The following is a 16661-nucleotide window of genomic DNA, read 5'->3' as shown; positions in this document are numbered from 1 at the left end:
AAAACAAACAAACAGAACTGACTGCAGGTGCCTCGAAGGGCGTCAGGCCGCAGGAACACGCGTCCTCCACACCCGGGGCGTGCATTTGAGTGTTTCATCGAAACTTGGGGTTGAGGCCGGTTGCGCTGGGGTGTGCACTCTGGTTCCTACACACCTGGTGTGCAGCTCCTCGGATTCAAGCTTTGTTCAGCCGTCAGCGTGGAGTCACAGTGACCACCGATGTCAACCACCAGGCTAGTTGTTCTGAAAAGTCCAGTCACGCCTGCGAGGGCCTCTGTGTGCTGAACTAAGAGTATCCCTTCACAGGAGGACTTTGGTTTTTGTTTTGTTTTCATTTTGATTTTTAAATTTTTATTTATTCTTAAAATTTTTATTTTATATTGGATCATATGACATTACAGTGTAAGACAAATATCATATGATATTGCTGATACGTGTGGAATCTAAAAAAAGTGATGCAGAAAAACTGATCTACAAAACAGACTCACAGACTTAAAGAACGAGCTTCAGGACTTGGTTTTGTAACATCACGGAAACCTTCACTGGCACAGAGGAGCTGATGGAGACGTGAGGTCTCAGGGCAGCCCCAGCCCCGCCCCGGGCAGACTGCCCCCGAGTCGGACACAGAGGGCTCACGGCTGGAGGACTCGTGCCCCCGTTGCTGAATGGTCCAGATGCGGCCTGAGGCCCTGTCTGAGCTCACAAATGTCCTGAGACCATCACCTACCAGGGACCCGGCCGGGGCTGAGACGCCTCCTTCTCGGCACAGTCGGGGCCCCTTCTGCTCTGACTGAACTGTGCTGGGCGCTCACCATGGGCACTGAACCCTGGAGTCAGGACTGGCTCCGTCCCGTGTCTCCAACCCTGTGCCCTTCCTGGGCCGGGCCTCTGGGCCTGGGGACAATACCAGGACACACTGTCGCTGTGCTATGGGGTCACACAGCTTCCGTTCAGAGCTGTCGCAGCAGAGATGCCCAGGCCCACCCTGCCGCCCCTCATTCCAGAGCAGGGCAGGTTTGACCCCCTGGGTCCCCGGACACTATCTCTCCCAGCCCCCTGCTGGCAGGGGCGGCCACGTGGCAATGTTCCAGCCCATGAGATGTGAGTAGAAGTGATGTGTATAGTTTCACCATATGTGAGTGTGGGTTAGATACTCTTCACTAATAATATACACATATTTTTAAACATCTATACTTATTATTTATTATATTTATATAGATAAGCATGTATTATCATTATTTCCTTTACCCTGAGGAAGACAAAACTTAAGAGAGTGATTTTATTTTTTTTTAAAGCCCTTTTTATTTTGTATTGGGTCATAGCTGATTAACAATGTTGCAACAGCTTCAGCTGAACAGTGAAGGCATTCAGCTGTACGTATACAAGTACCCATTCTCCCCCAGACTCCCCTCCCATCCAGGCTGCCACATAACACTGAGTTCCCTGTGCTGTACACTAGGTCCTTATTGGTTATCCACTTTAAATATGGCAGTGTGTACATGCTCATCCCAAACTCCCTAACTATCCCTTCCCCCCAGCAAGCTTAAGTTCATCCTTAAGAGAGTGGTTTCAGAACCATTTTTAAATATATTAGCATATGCTCTCACTCTCTAACCACTGAAATCACATTTTTGCTCCACAAGGCACCACGGCATCTCGGGAAAAGCCCCAACTACTCGCCTTGCCTGCCCCCAGCTGCTGATATGGTCTGACCGGAGGGCTGTCCCCTCAGCCCCCCCGGACCCCAGGTAGGAGTCAGGTCCTCTGGAGGGTGAGAACACTGTCCTGGGAGACGCCACGGGGAAACTTCATACCCACGTGCCGAGCGTGGGATGCGTCAGAGATTTCCAGCTACTGGACGCGCTCCCACAGAGGGAGCGGATGGTCACCTACCGGGGATGCTGGCGAAGGGCCTTTCTCCTTCCTTCCCTCTCCACTTAGACTTCAACTTTCACCTTAATTTGAGAAGTGACCCCAGGGCACAAGGCGCTGGCCACCAGGAGGCTGCCTTCAAACGGCTTCGCTGTTTGGTTTGAAATGTTTGGTCTTTTGAATTTGTGTTCATTCCTATTGAGACAAACAGAAAAAAAAAAAAAAATTCTAAGGACAAAACAAAAACCCAGAACCTCAGCATCTTCACCAGGCCGGCCCCACCCCTCCCCTATCGAGTCTTCTGCTATCTGCTCTGAAGAGCCTAGAGGGAGAAGACCAGGGAGCTCAGGACACTCCTGAGATCAGTGATACTGGATTTCCGAGTTTTCTGTCTCCTTTTGTTCTGGTATTATTGCCCCCTTTCCAGGGACTTTTAAAAAATCATCTTCAAGCTTTAAATGCCTCACTGATACCCGCCCTTGGGAAACAAGCTCATAGTCCCAGCCATCTGAAAATCAGTGATTGATGAGGTTTCAAGGGTGTTAACTCTGGGCAAGAAGGTTTAACTAAAAGGTGCAGCTCTTTAATTACATGATTTATGCAAAAAAAAAAGTCAGAGAGTGGGTGGGGCTTGTGAGCCTGTTTTTGCCTGTAGAAGAGAGTCTTCTTGGCAGTTCTTGAATTTTTTTTTAAGACCAGTTTGTTTAAGTCAAGAGTCAAGAAAGGGTCACACTTTACATTTAACTTATTCGCCTCTTCTAGAGCATGGCTTCCTCCTCTGTTTCTGTCGATCTCACTTTCTTTCCCCCGAAATGTATTTGTCATTTTTTCCCTGTAAGTTTTTCCACAGTCTGAATTTTGGTAATTGTACACCACCGGCTGGGGCTGTTTAAAAGCCTCCTCCTCTGTCTCTTATATCTTCTGGAAATGATACATCCAGAGGCTCAGTCCTTTAGGCTCCTTTATCCGGCACGGACACCGTGTCAGTCAGTGGTCTCCTGTACTTCCGCTGGGAAGCACGGGACAGACGACTCTGCGACGCTGGGATTGTTCAGAGGCTTCAGGCCCTGCCAGGCTGACTCATGTGTGAGGAAGTGCTGTCCGTGTCTTCACCTGATGCCTTTTGCAGCGATTGATGATCTTCGCTCACACCCACGACTTCACTGGAGGCTGCAGCCCTGTGATGCTCTGAGGCTGCAGGGCCCCTTCACTCTCAGCTGGGCTGTCTCTGCAAAGAGAAACCAGCCCGTCAACGAGTGGTTCCCCTCAGGGACAGTTTGTACAGGAAATACAAAGAGTGTTCAATTCTTTCTTTTTATTTATCATTGACAGAATGATGAGTTGGTTCCTAAAAGGAAAGCCTATTTCTCTCTGCTCACAATACTTCTGAGGCCAGATGTATGGGATTTTCTGTCTTATTATGCAATTCTGACCGTAACCGCCCAGAGTTAGTGCAGACTGGTTAGGGGCTCAGTCCCAGAAGACGGTGCCCAACCTGAGATGCTAGCTGCAAATCCCAGCTGCCTGTACATCTGAGGAGCCAGCTATAAATCGGGGACCCTACAACCCTTTCCTCAGCTTGATCATTTGCTCTCAGAACTCGGGACCACTTACTATCACCCCTTTATTATGAGGGGCTTCCCAGGCAGTGCAGTGCTAAAGACTTCACCTAACAATGCAGGAGACTCAGGTTTGATCCCTGGATCAGGACAATCCCCTGGAGAAGGAAATGGCAACCCACTGCAATATTCTTGCCTGGAGAATCCTGTGGACAGAGGAGCTTGGAGAGCTACAGTGAATAGGGTCACAGTTGGACACGACTGAGCGCGCAAGTTGTTTGTCATAAAGGACACAACTTGGGAAAAGCCGACAGGAAGAAGGCGCCCAGGCCAGGCGTGGGGGCGGGGCGGGGCATCCACGCCACCGCACAGAGAGCTCAGACACCCTCAGAAACCTGCTGTGGGGGGCTTTACGGAGGCTTCCTTCCTTGGGCACAACTGATTAAATCACCGCCTGTTGGTGATGAAGTCCAGCTCCAGCCCCTCGCCCCTCCCCTTAAGTCAGTGGCTGGGGCTGAGAGCTCTGACCCTCTCATTCCATCCAAGGCTGGTTTCCCTGACAACCAGCCCATTCAGTCCCACCCTTAGGGTCTTTTCTAAGTCATTGCATTGACATAAACTCAGATGTGGCTGAAAGAGGCTAGTTATAAACAAGCAGAGATACCTTGTTTTACCCTAACACTCCAGAAATTCCAAGTGTTTTAGGAGCTCTGTGCCCAGACGCCGGGGCAGGGACCAAATACCCATTTCTAACTATGTCATAGCATCCTCCGTGGTTGACCCACGAGTCTTTCTTCTTTTCTTTTTTGTTATCATGAGACCTATCCACATAAAAGATAAACACAAGAGAGGCTAAGTAAGATTATTTATCATACTCAGTTTTCATTTTTTTACATCATAAAAGAGGATCGAGTCTACATCCTAGGCAGGACACATTTCAGCTACTACTGCATCTTAGCCATCTCTGGGTGCTCTAACAAAATCCACAGACTGTTGTTCTGCAAACAGAAATTCAGATCTCATGGTTCTGGAGGCCGGCAAGCCTAAGACCGTCACAGGGCTGCAATCCGGTGTCTGGGGAGGTCGAGTTCCTGGATCACAGATGGTCCCTCCTCACCGTGTCCTCACAGGCTGGAAAGGGTGAGGCAGTTCTGTGGGCTCTCTTCGACGAGGGCTCTAATCCCACCCACGAGGGCCCCCCTCATGACCCCAGCACCTCCCCAGAGTCTTACCTCCTAGTATTGTCATGTTGAGTGTTAAGACTTCAACAGATGAATTTGGGGAGGACACAAACATTCAGATGCCAGCATATGGTAACTTTTTAAAAGTAATAGAAAGATAAACTAAATACTGATTTTTCACTAACAAGACGAAAACTGTAATTAAAGAGATTATAGACATACAAACTGATACTTGCCTATTTATAAAAAGCAAGTGAGCTAAGATGCATCGGCCATATTCATACTAAAATTTTATTTGACTTAGGAAATGTATTAGTAGCATCTTCACAGTTCTCAAAATTCAATCCTAATCCACAAATATCTGTAATGCTTTTTTGGGGAATAATCCCATAAATCCACATTGACCTAAATCTAGTGCCTTCCAGAGAAACAGGTTGCCCAGACTTGTGCCATCTTTTGTAAGACCCACTCTCGCAAAAAGCACAGACACTGGAGAAGGGAAAGGCAACCTACTCCAATATTCCTACCTGGGAAATTCCATGGACAGAGGATCCTGGCAGGCTGCAGGCCACCGGGTCGCAAAGAGTCGGACACAACTGAGGGACTGAACAACAGCAACTCTCAGCGCAGGGACAAGAGCGTGAAGGCAGAGAATATCAGGGGCCAGGAGCCCCCCTTGGTGGTTTTCTTCCCCAGAGAGGATCTGCAAATGACTCCTGTGAGCAGCTCTCTCTACTGAGGCCCGACGACCACCTGCAACTGGAAAACAGATTCCTATGCTTTAGGCAGTACCTTGGTAGATGATTAAACCCTTGCAAATCATTCAAATGTTTTTGGACTGCAAAGGTATTGGTGACATGAAGGGAAAACTCCAGGGTCTTTGCCCTCAAGGAATCTGAGCAGAACAGGTGAGGCAGACGGGACACAGGCGGGCAATCTTAGCAAAGGGCTCTGATAAAGCCTGTGTCATTTTCTCCTCCGATGTAACTATTACCTAGCAGTCCTGAGTGGAAACGTGTGACATGTGTTGGCTCTGATGGCATCTCCCCCACGCCCTGTCCTCTGGTCCTGGCTTAAGCCAAGTCTCCAGGGCCCACACACGGCCTCAGTCTGGGCTCTCCACACGTGTCTGGGCTGTCCCGTCGCGAACACTTCTGACCCCGGGTTCGAGCCCAGCCGTGGTCTGCTTGCATCGCCATATAAAGTGAAGTGAAAGCGAAAGTGAAGTCGCTCAGTCGTGTCCGACTCTTTGCGACCCCGTGGACTGTAGCCCACCAGGCTCCTCCGTCCATGGGATTCTCCAGGCAAGAGTACTGGAGTGGGTTGTCATTTCCTTCGCCATATAAGGGCCTTCCCTTCTCCACCTCAGAATTCAGGGCGGGGGTCGCCACTGACCAATTAATACTGCAAAGATGTAGACATTTACATAAGTGGCCACTGAAAACCAGCACTGGTTTCTAAGTTTTTTTCCCACTTTTTTTTTAAACTCCTGACCCGGGACTGAAATGAAATTACCCCTTGGTAGAAAATTGAAGGCTGCCACCCACATTCCCCATTTCCAGGAGCCTCTGCAGAACTCCTGCTGTTTTTCACAACATTGACTTCAAGGATACAAATTCAAACATGAGCAAAAACCTCAGACTTGAAGTTTTTTGCAAAATTTCATGCAAATATATCTTTGTGCTTCACATAATAATACCATTTTATAATGCTTTAGTAATTATATTTTATAATGCTTTCAGCTTTTGGAATTGCCTTTCAATGAACTGTATCAGATTTTGTGATGTGTGTCCCTCCGCCACCAGTATTAATGTAGTCATTTCTAATTTCATGGTTTCTAAGAAGAAAATCTGATATTATTACTTCTTCATGGATTTTTCTGTTTAAGCAATGTAACCTTTCGACTAAGTATATCTCTTTTAAGCAAGTATGACTCCACAGTTATTTTCCTTAAGCCCAGTGATACTGACTGATTCACCCACCTGCCAAAAAGAATTAATTAACATATTAACTTATGCTACAATAAAGAGAAAATCTCCAATTCTTCAAAATACTTTTATATAATCTTTCAGACTATTTATAATCTATTTTAACACAGTCATTTTAATTCCCACAGTATATTATTATACTGTCAAATTTAAACTTAAGATTTTTTTTTTTGGCAAAACACATTCACTGTTGCTTGTATTTATCACTGTGAAGGGACTACCCCAAAGGCTAGCTGGTCATGGAGTGAGGCAAGGATTCACCCCAAAGGCTAACTGGTCATGGAGTGAGGGAAGGATTCACCCCAAAGGCTAGCTGGTCATGGAGTGAGGGAAGGATTCACCCCAAATGCTAGCTGGTCATGGAGTGAGGGAAGGATTCACCCCAAATGCTAGCTGGTCATGGAGTGAGGGAAGGATTCACCCCAAATGCTAGTTGGTCATGGAGTGAGGGAAGGATTCACCCCAAAGGCTAGCTGGTCATGGAGTGAGGGAAGGATTCACCCCAAAGGCTAGCTGGTCATAGAGTGAGGGAAGGATTCACCCCAAAGGCTAGCTGGTCATAGAGTAAGGGAAGGATTCACCCCAAATGCTAGCTGGTCATGGAGTGAGGGGAGGATGTGCTGAAGTGGATTAAAGTCTTAAACCCAATTTGTGAAAGCACACTGAATGCATTACCATCCACACTAAGATCTTAAAGCTCGAGGTTCTCGGAGCAGCAAACAATGAAAAGTCAAAAATGGAAAGGCGTTCAGCCGGAATGAATCACCACACAACATGAAAAGAGTAAGAACACCCACCAGGTTTCATTATTTGATGGATAAAAAGAAAAACCATCCTCTCCAGTAGAGGACAATGAGATGCAGGAAATAGTCTGGGAGAAAGGAGCAGTTTCCTCTGCAGTTACTGGTCTTAAACCCATGAACTTCTCTCCTTAATTCTAAGAAGTTACCTCGCAGTGACAAGCCATTTAAACTAATAACTTCCCTTTTTCTGACAACTAGAAACACTTGCTCACTGTAGAAGACACAGATGAGCAAAAAGATAAAAAGCAAAAAAGCTCAGCATCCAGGGAGAGCCGCTAGCTCACTTTAAAAACCCTTCTGGAGATTCACATACCATACGACGCACCCATTTTAAGTGTATAATTTAGTATTTTAAGATATATGCACTCGGCTGTACATCACCATCGCCACAGTCTAATGTTAGAACATTCCATTACCCCAGAAAGAAACCACTAGCAGTCACTTCCCATTTCTTCCCACCACACATCCCCCGCTCCTCGGTCCTGGGCAACCACTGACCGGCTTCCTGTCTCTGAGCATTTGCTTAGTCCAGACCTCTCAGATAAGCGGAGTCATAATCTGGGGACTTCTCTGATTGACGTCTTTCACTTAGCTCAGTGTTTCCCAGGCTCTTCCAAATTGTAGCCCGTATCAGTACTTAGTTTTTTTATTGCTGAATAATATTCCACTGTAAGGATAGGCCACATTTTATTTGTCCATTTATAACGGACACTGGTCTCCGTGTTCTGTTGGAAATACTGCTCCTCTGAATATTTTGGTGCAAGTTTTTGTTTGAACACCTGTTGTGGAGTCTCTTGATATCCAGGAGTGGGGATTCTGGGTTACACGGTAACTCTGTGCTTAACATTTTGAGGAACCGCCAGATTATTTTCCAGAATGGCGTGCACCACTTTACATTCCCACCGGCAATCTGTGAAGGTTCCAGTTTCTCTATAGTGAAAGTGAAGTGGCTCAGTCGTGTCCGACTCTTTGCGACCCCATGGACTGTAGCCTACCAGGCTCCTCCATCCATGGGATTTTCCAGGCAAGAGTACTGGAGTGGGTTGCCATTTCCTTCGCCAGGGGATCTTCCTGACCCAGGGATCCAGACCCAGGGATCTGCTTTACCATCTGAGCCACCAGGGAAGCCCAATAAATACTGGAGTGGGTAGCCTTTCCCCTCTCCAGGGGATCTTCCCAACCCAGGGATCGAACCCAGGTCTCCCGCATCGCAAGCAGATTCTTTACCACCTGAGCAACAAGAACACTTACTATTTTTTAAATACGCTTTTGGCCGCATTGTGTGGCACGTGGGATCTTAGGTCCTCCACCAGGGGTCAAACCTGCGATCCCTGCATTGGGAGTGCGGAGCTTTAGCCACAGGCCCCAGGGTCACGTCGATTTAATTCTCAGACCACCCAGAGGACTTAGAAGGGCAGAGAAAAATTTTCTTTATCCGTGACAACAGCTCAGTATCAGTCTGATTCTTCTAACCATCTAGTGGCATCTTCATAAGTTCAAGTTTTAGGATGAAATTTTAGATTTGCAATACAGACCTAGTTTTAAGTAGACACCTCCTCATTTGGTGTCCCAGAAACTTCACTGCCAAGAATTATGTAGTTCTGTGACTATACTTGTGCCAGGAGTTTGGGCAGAAGAAATAATATAGATCAATGAGACCATCAACTCTATGACGTGTTCAAGATTGGTAGGAAAATGGTTCTAAAATTATTAACAATAAAATATTTATCATGCTGTTGTGCATATTAAATTAATCTCTATAGAAGCTTTAATCTTTCTGCCCTTTTCTGTGGTTAGAATAAAGCAACTTGGGTGTCGACCATGGCTCCTTTCTTCCACCCTCCAAGTCTCATCAACCAAAAAGAGCTAGCAACTCTACTTTCTATGCATTTCTATTTTTTTGGCCATGCCCTGCAGCATGCAGAATCTTAGTTCCCCAGCCAGGAATTGGCCCCTGTGTTGGGAGCTTGGAGTCTTAACCACTGGGCCACCAGGGCAGCCCCTCTATGCACCGTGATCCCATCCACTGTTCTGTGCCCCCGTGGCCACTGCCTGAGTTCAGGCCACCGTCTTCTCCAGTCTGAATTACTGCCTTGCTTCCTCCCTCAGTTTCATCCCTCCCAATCTTCTCTCCACATTACAGCAGGAGTGGGAAATAAACTACTGCTGTATGGTTGTCAAGTGCCACGGAGACTTGGGGTCACTTGTTACTGCAGCATAACTTGGCCTAAGTAGATGACACATAACTTCTTTCAGCTCCTTGGATGTGCCATACTCTGACTTTGGGCCTCTCCCTTCCTTCCCCTGTTTGAGCTGACCCAACTTCTCCTGGCCTTCAGGTCTCAGTTTAGTTGTCATTTTCTCTGCAAGGCCTTCTCTTTCTCCTGACTGGTTTGTGTGTCCATCTTACACACTCCTCGGACAGTCTGTACTTCCCCCATCACAGCACAGAATCATCCCCCTCGTCTACTGCGAGACAGACACTACAACTTCCTTGTTCACCATCAGATGCCCAGGCTGGCTATGTGGTAGATGCCATAAATCCGTGTGAGTGAATCAATCTTTAGAACTTGAAAACTTTGTCACACTACATCTCAGGGGAAGTCACTGAAGGCAGAAAGTAGTTCAGTCCAAGCTGTGGTCTGACTCATCACGATGACACAAGCAAAGAAAAATATCCATGGCTGCCAAATGCTTCCCTGTCTTCACCTTGATGTAAGTTCTACGGGTTTTCCAAGCCTCCCACATTAAGAGAGTGAGGAGTAGTTATAAACAATAGGAGTGAGACTGAAGCTCCTTGGCAGGAGAGAATGATAGGCACTCTTACTCTGGTACGTGTCTCAACAGTGCACAAGAATGCCATACGGGTCAGCTCAGAGTCTTGAAGCATTTCCGGTTCTCAGACAAGCTCTGGGCATGGCTGTGCAGGGTGTGCGCATTCCACAACTCCAGTCTAACCGAGTCACTCTGGATATTTTCCTGCCCCTCCCTGCCATAAAGCATAATGCGTAACAGCCCTGCGTGCGTCATGCCCTCTGATTCCCTCGTGAACTACCACAGGTAAGGCTTTCCACAGCCCCACAATGAAAAGACCACCCCAGAGCCATGCTGGTGCCGACTCAGAAAGAGGAGTCTCAGTTTAGGTTGATTAGACTGTGCTCTGGTGACACCACAGAAGAAATCTGAATCTGAGCTCTATCGAAGAGTGTGCGGTGGGGGAGAGCCACATGTGAGACCTGAGTGGTCCTGAGGTTGACTTTTTAACCCTGAGATGAAGAACTTCATGTTAAAATACTGCACTTCCTCTACCATGCCGACTCACATGCAGAAATGGTTTAACTCACCAGGCTGCACATTAAGAATGAAGCATGTAAAGATTGGCTTGTTTTTAGAAAAGAAAAAACAAGACTGACTACTTTTCCAAAAGTCATGGTAAGGACAGGCATGTCTATGGCAAGGGTCCAAGCTTCTGTGAGGAAACTGATGAGAGTTGGGCAGAGCTATGTAACACATATTAGCTTCAACTACTTCTGAGGTTTCCAAGAGATTACAGTGCTGAGAATGCTTGAAATGATGGTTAGAGCCAGGTCCCATGGTTGGAAGTGAAAGGGGCATGGTTTTAGACTCAACGTAAAGATCAGGTAGTGCAAATGGTAAAGTACCTGCCTGCCACTGCAAGAGATGCGGGTTCGATTCCTGGGTCGGGAAGATCCCCTGGAGGAGGGCATGACAACCCACTCCAGTGTTCTTACCTGGAGAATCCCATGGACTGAGGAGCCTGGTGGGCTGTAGTCCATGGGGTCGCAAAGAGTCAGACACAACTGAGAGACAAAACAACAGCTGAGAATTAAACATGATAATGTTTGTAAAGCACTTTGCATAAGGCTGGCTTTAGAGTCTAATCAAATGGCAAGTATAATCAAGCAGAGATTGCCAATGAAGAACTGGACTTTCTTGTGAGGGAAGGAGTTCACTGCCTCTGAAAGTCCTTTAGAGTCAATTGGCCGTGTGCTGTGGAAGAGTTCCTCCTGCCTGGGCATGGAGAGTGGCAGGGACCAAGACTGGACTCCGGCAAATGCATCCAGATCTAAGACTCTAGGACACAGCAATGCTGAAATTGCTTTGCACATACTGATTCTAAAGTAAAATGGCTCCCAAATACACAAAACTAAAACTGCTGGAACTATAGGGAGAAATGGACAAATTCATCATTGATGAGTGACTGATCTACTTTATTATGTGTTAGTGGATGAGAGGCATACTGATAAGGTAAATCTCAACATGAGGTTAGTAAAAATCTAGAACATCTGAACTACCAAGCTTGATTTGCTTGATATACATCACTGCACCTATCTACCTATTGGTGAGATCAGGACTCTTCTTTGGCTTAGAATAGTTCTAGAAACTGACCAGGGACTACCTAATAGAGCACGTCTCAAGGTTCTTTGACTCCATCCATAGTGTAACAAATATATGCATAAAACACATAACTACATTTTCAATTAAAAAGTCTTTAAATAACTGACAGTTTAAAGAAGAAATAATATTGCATACTAAAAAATACCAGAACTTAGTAAAAACACTGTGTATCAAAACTTGTGGGATGCAGAAAAAGTAGTAATTTGAAGAAAACTTATAACCTTAGATGCTCATATGAGAAAAACAGAAAGATTAAAGATGAATATACTAAACTCATTTAACTGAAAAACAGAATAATCTGAAGACAGTAGTAAGAGAGAGAAATTACATATATCAATGAAACAGAAAACAAATTTGCAACATGTATTAACAAGGTCAAAAGTTGATTCTTGAAAAGCATATAATGAAACAAACTTTCTAGTGAGATCTAGTAGGAAAAAAAATTAAAGATATAGTATCAATAAAAAAGAGACATAATATTATATATAAAACATTTTAAAAAGATAAAATGAAAAACTTTTTAAAAGTAATAATTAAACAGTTGAAAAGAACATTAAAAAAATATATTTTTCTGGAGTTGAGCTGTAGGAGTTGCTTGTACATTTTTGAGATTAGTTGTTTGTCAGTTGCTTCATTTGCTATTATTTTCTCCCATTCTGAAGGCTGCCTTTTCACCTTGCTAATAGTTACCCAATCAAAAAATGGGCCAAAGAACTAAATAGACATTTCTCCAAAGAAGACATACAGATGGCTAACAAACACATGAAAAGATGCTCAACATCACTCATTATCAGAGAAATGCAAATCAAAACCACTATGAGGTACCATTTCACGCCAGTCAGAATGGCTGCGATCCAAAAGTCTACAAGCAATAAATGCTGGAGAGGGTGTGGAGAAAAGGGAACTCTCTTACACTGTTGGTGGGAATGCAAACTAGTACAGCCACTATGGAGAACAGTGTGGAGATTCCTTAAAAAACTGGAAATAGAACTGCCTTATGATCCAGCAATCCCACTGCTGGGCATACACACTGAGGAAACCAGAAGGGAAAGAGACACGTGTACCCCAATGTTCATCGCAGCACTGTTTATAATAGCCAGGACATGGAAGCAACCTAGATGCCCATCAGCAGATGAATGGATAAGAAAGCTGTGGTACATATACACAATGGAGTATTACTCAGCCATTAAAAAGAATACATTTGAATCAGTTCTAATGAGATGGATGAAACTGGAACCTATTATAAGAGTCAAGTAAGCCAGAAAGAAAAACACCAATACAGTATACTAACGCATATATATGGAATTTAGAAAGATGGTAACAATAACCCTGTGTAGGAGAAAGCAAAAGAGACACTGATGTATAGAACAGTCTTATGGACTCTATGGGAGAGGGAGAGGGTGGGGAGATTTGGGAGAATGGCATTGAAACATGTATAATATCATGTATGAAACAAGTCGCCAGTCCAGGTTCGATGCACGATACTGGATGCTTGGGGCTGGTGCACTGGGACGACCCAGAGGGAGGGTATGGGGAGGGAGGAGGGAGGAGGGTTCAGGATGGGGAACACAGGTATACCTGTGGCAGATTCATTTCGATATTTGGCAAAACTAATACAATATTGTAAAGTTTAAAAATAAAATAAAATTTAAAAAAATATATAACAGAAAAACTGACTCAAGAATTCCTAAGAAATGTTGAAAACATCTGTGACTATTAAAAACAATAAACTAAAGGTAAAAATCTTTTACTCATACAAAGAAACTCCACACCAGACAGTTTTATAGGGAGTTTCGCCAAACTTTGCGGAGACAGGTTATCTCAGAACTGTATACATTATTCCAGAGAAAAAAGAAGGGAAAAAAGGAAATATTCCCCAACTTATTCTTTGGTGCCTGTAAAACCAGGGATAGTGTAAGAAAGAAAAATTATAAATCAATCTCACTCATAAACATAAACATCCTAAATAAGATATCAGCTAAAAGATACTATGTGTATTATGGCCAAATTAGGTTTATTACAAAAACCCAAAGGTATTTAACATTGGAAAAACCTATATTCTTAATACTGACAGATAAGGGGGGGCAGTGTTTTTGCTGACTTCAACAGATTAAGAGAGAAAACAAAGCATGTGATAAAATCTAATACTCACTCATGAGTACATTTTTAGCAAATTCAGAATGAAAGAGAACTTTCTTAACTTGGTAAAGGGTATTTGAAAAAGCCTGAAAAATACATGATTCCTAACAGGGCAACATGTAAACTAAGGTATTTTTAAATCAGGAACTGGACAAGAATGTCTGCTATCATCACAAACATTCAACTCTGTACTGGAGACTATAGCCACCGTGATAAGGTAAGAGAAAGAAAAGCAGATGAAACACAAAGCCGTCGTCACTTAACATGGGACCCTCTACCTCCTGCACAGCACAGGGAGCTCTGCTCAGTGTCATGGGCAGCCTGGACGGGGCGGGGCTTGAGGGAGAATGGGTATGTGCGCACACACGGCTGCGTTCCTGCGCCTCTGCCTGAAACCATCAGTGTTAACGTTGTATTGGGCTATACTCCAATACAAAATAAAAGCTTAAAAAAATGTGACCCTCTAAATAGAAAACTCTGTTTAACTTATATGCAGAGTACATCATGTGAAATGCAGGGATGAATCACAAGCTGGAATCAAGATTGCCAGAAGAAACACCAACAACCTCAGATATACAGGTAATACCACTTTAATGGTAGAAAGTGAAGAGGAACTAAAGAGCCTCTTGATGAAGGTGAAAGAGGAGAGTGAAAAAGCTGGCTTAAAACTCAACATTCAGAAAAATAAGATCATGGCATCCAGTCCCATCACTTCATGGCAAATAGACGGGGAAAATGCGGAAAACAGTGTCAGACTGCATTTCCTTGGGCTCCAAAATCAATGTGGATGGTGACTGCAGTCACAAAATTTAAAGACACTTGCTTCTTGGAAGAATAGCTATGACAAACCTAGACAGTATAGTAAAAAGCAGAGACATCAGTTTGCCAACTAAGATCCATCTAGTCAAAGCTATGGTTTTTCCAGTAGTCATGTATGGATGTGAGAATTGGACCATAAGGAAAGCTGAGCACCAAAGAATTGATGCTTTTGAACCGTGGTGTTGGAGAAGACTCTTGAGAGCCCCTTGGACAGTAAGGAGATCAAACCATCTCAGTCCTAAAGGAAATCAACCATGAATGTTCACTGGAAGGACTAATGCTGATGCTGAAGCTGATGCGAAGGGCCAACTCTTTGGGAAAGACCCTGATGCTGGGAAAGACTGAGGGCAGGAGAAGGGGGTGACAGAGGATAAGGTGGTTGGATGGCATCACCAACTCCATGGACATGAGTTTGAGCAAACTCTGGGAGATAGTGAAGGGCAGGAAAGCCTAGCATGCTATACAGTCCATGGGGTCACAAAGAGTCAGACTTAGCTACTGAACAACATGACCATGGGAACACATTACCAATGCTTCCCTTAGGACTATGGAAGAGACCCATGGGAGTGAGGGGCCCTTACACGCAAATTTCATTAGCTTCATGGTCAGTCTGCCTCTAGTAACAAAATAGTGAAGACAGGTGAAGTGTCCACAGAAAAATGCATAAACAGGACATAAACTACTTCACAGGGTCAACATTACAGCAGCGAAAATAAATGATCTGCTTCCTTACACTTAACAACTTGCAAGAATCAGAGAAACGTTCCATGATAAAAGCAAATCCCACAAGGCTACGTGTTATCTTTATTAAGCTCAAAAAGAGAAAAATGAAAACAGAGCGTTTGGGAACGCCTCCAACCATGATAAACCGACTAAGAATGGCGGAGACCAAGTTCAGGGCAGTGGTGGTCGAGCGAAGAAGCAGGGGTAGGATTCGGGAGGTACAAGCTTAAGTACTTAGTACGGATAACCTCACGGAGTAACGGACTTCTGTTTCGCTGGTGTGCTTTCAGACTTAGTGTGATTTCACTGCATCGGGTATCAGCTCGCAAGAGCTCAAATCCTGGAGTTCTGCGCCCTCCTCCCTGCCCCCTACCTTTGCCCTTAATTTAATGCCAGCGTCTCGGGGACCAGCTGCAGAGAAGTGCGACCCCCGGGGACCAACCCAGCACCGGACAGCGCGCCTGTCCTCGGCGTCGGGGGCGGAGGCGTGTGTGGAAAGGCCCAGCGTATCCACACGCAGACTAAAGCTGCTCCGTTAATTCCCGTTATTCGCCGGCTGGAATCAGATCGCAGCTCTGGGCCCGCCGGGCGCCGCCCTCCCCGGCACCCTCCCACCCCGCCTCCCAGAGTGCGGGCTCCCCGTCCCCGCCCCACTCCTGGCGCCCGGACTCTTTCCCTCCCGCCCCGCCCACCTGATGACGCTAATTCTTCCACGATGCCCGTGCCTGCCCTTCTCCTCGGAACCTGCCCGTTCCAGAGAGGCTCAGGGACGTGCCGCCGGCCGGCAAACTGCCGGCCCCGCCCCTCCCCGGCCGCTCCCAGCCGGGCCCCGCCCCTCCCAGCCGGGCCCCGCCCCTCCCAGCCGGGCCCCGCCCCTCCCAGCCGGGCCCCGCCCCCCGCGCGCCGCGGCGCCTCCCAAAACCCGGAGACGTAGATCCCGCCCTCCACGCCGTCCCCACGCAGCAGGGTGGCCGCACGCTGCGGGCTCGTCGGCCGGAAGCCCGGCCCACTGCCTCAAGGGGAACCTCCCCGAGCCGGAGCTGACACGGCCGCAGTCCATGCGGGTGAGCGTGGCCCCGGCCCCGCGGCTTCGGCCTGCCTCCCGTCCTACTCCTTTCGTGCGGACCGCGGGCGCCGGGCCGCGGTGGCGGGCTGGGC

The 16661-nt window shown here is 46.2% G+C and overlaps 1 long non-coding RNA gene across 3 annotated transcripts; it reads right to left on the bottom strand.

Annotated features, from left to right (window-relative positions):
* Window positions 1–587: 587 nt before the first annotated feature.
* LOC133228217 (uncharacterized) lies at window positions 588–16326 on the bottom strand. Of its 3 annotated transcripts, none has more exons than XR_009730139.1 (3): window positions 11156–12821; window positions 5140–5371; window positions 588–3100 (listed from the first exon to the last, which is right to left on the bottom strand). It is a non-coding gene; the product is annotated as an uncharacterized LOC133228217 (long non-coding RNA). The 3 variants fall into 3 exon arrangements; XR_009730137.1 differs by lacking the exon at window positions 11156–12821 and adding an exon at window positions 16196–16326 and having other exon boundaries at window positions 589–3100; XR_009730138.1 differs by lacking the exon at window positions 11156–12821 and adding an exon at window positions 15877–16171 and having other exon boundaries at window positions 589–3100.
* Window positions 16327–16661: the final 335 nt, after the last annotated feature.

The sequence above is a fragment of the Bos javanicus genome, chromosome 16, assembly GCF_032452875.1.
Source record: "Bos javanicus breed banteng chromosome 16, ARS-OSU_banteng_1.0, whole genome shotgun sequence".
Classification (NCBI taxonomy): Eukaryota; Metazoa; Chordata; class Mammalia; order Artiodactyla; family Bovidae; genus Bos; species Bos javanicus.
The sequence above is the reverse complement of the archived record's forward strand: the minus strand, read 5'-3'. Positions and strand labels throughout refer to the sequence as shown.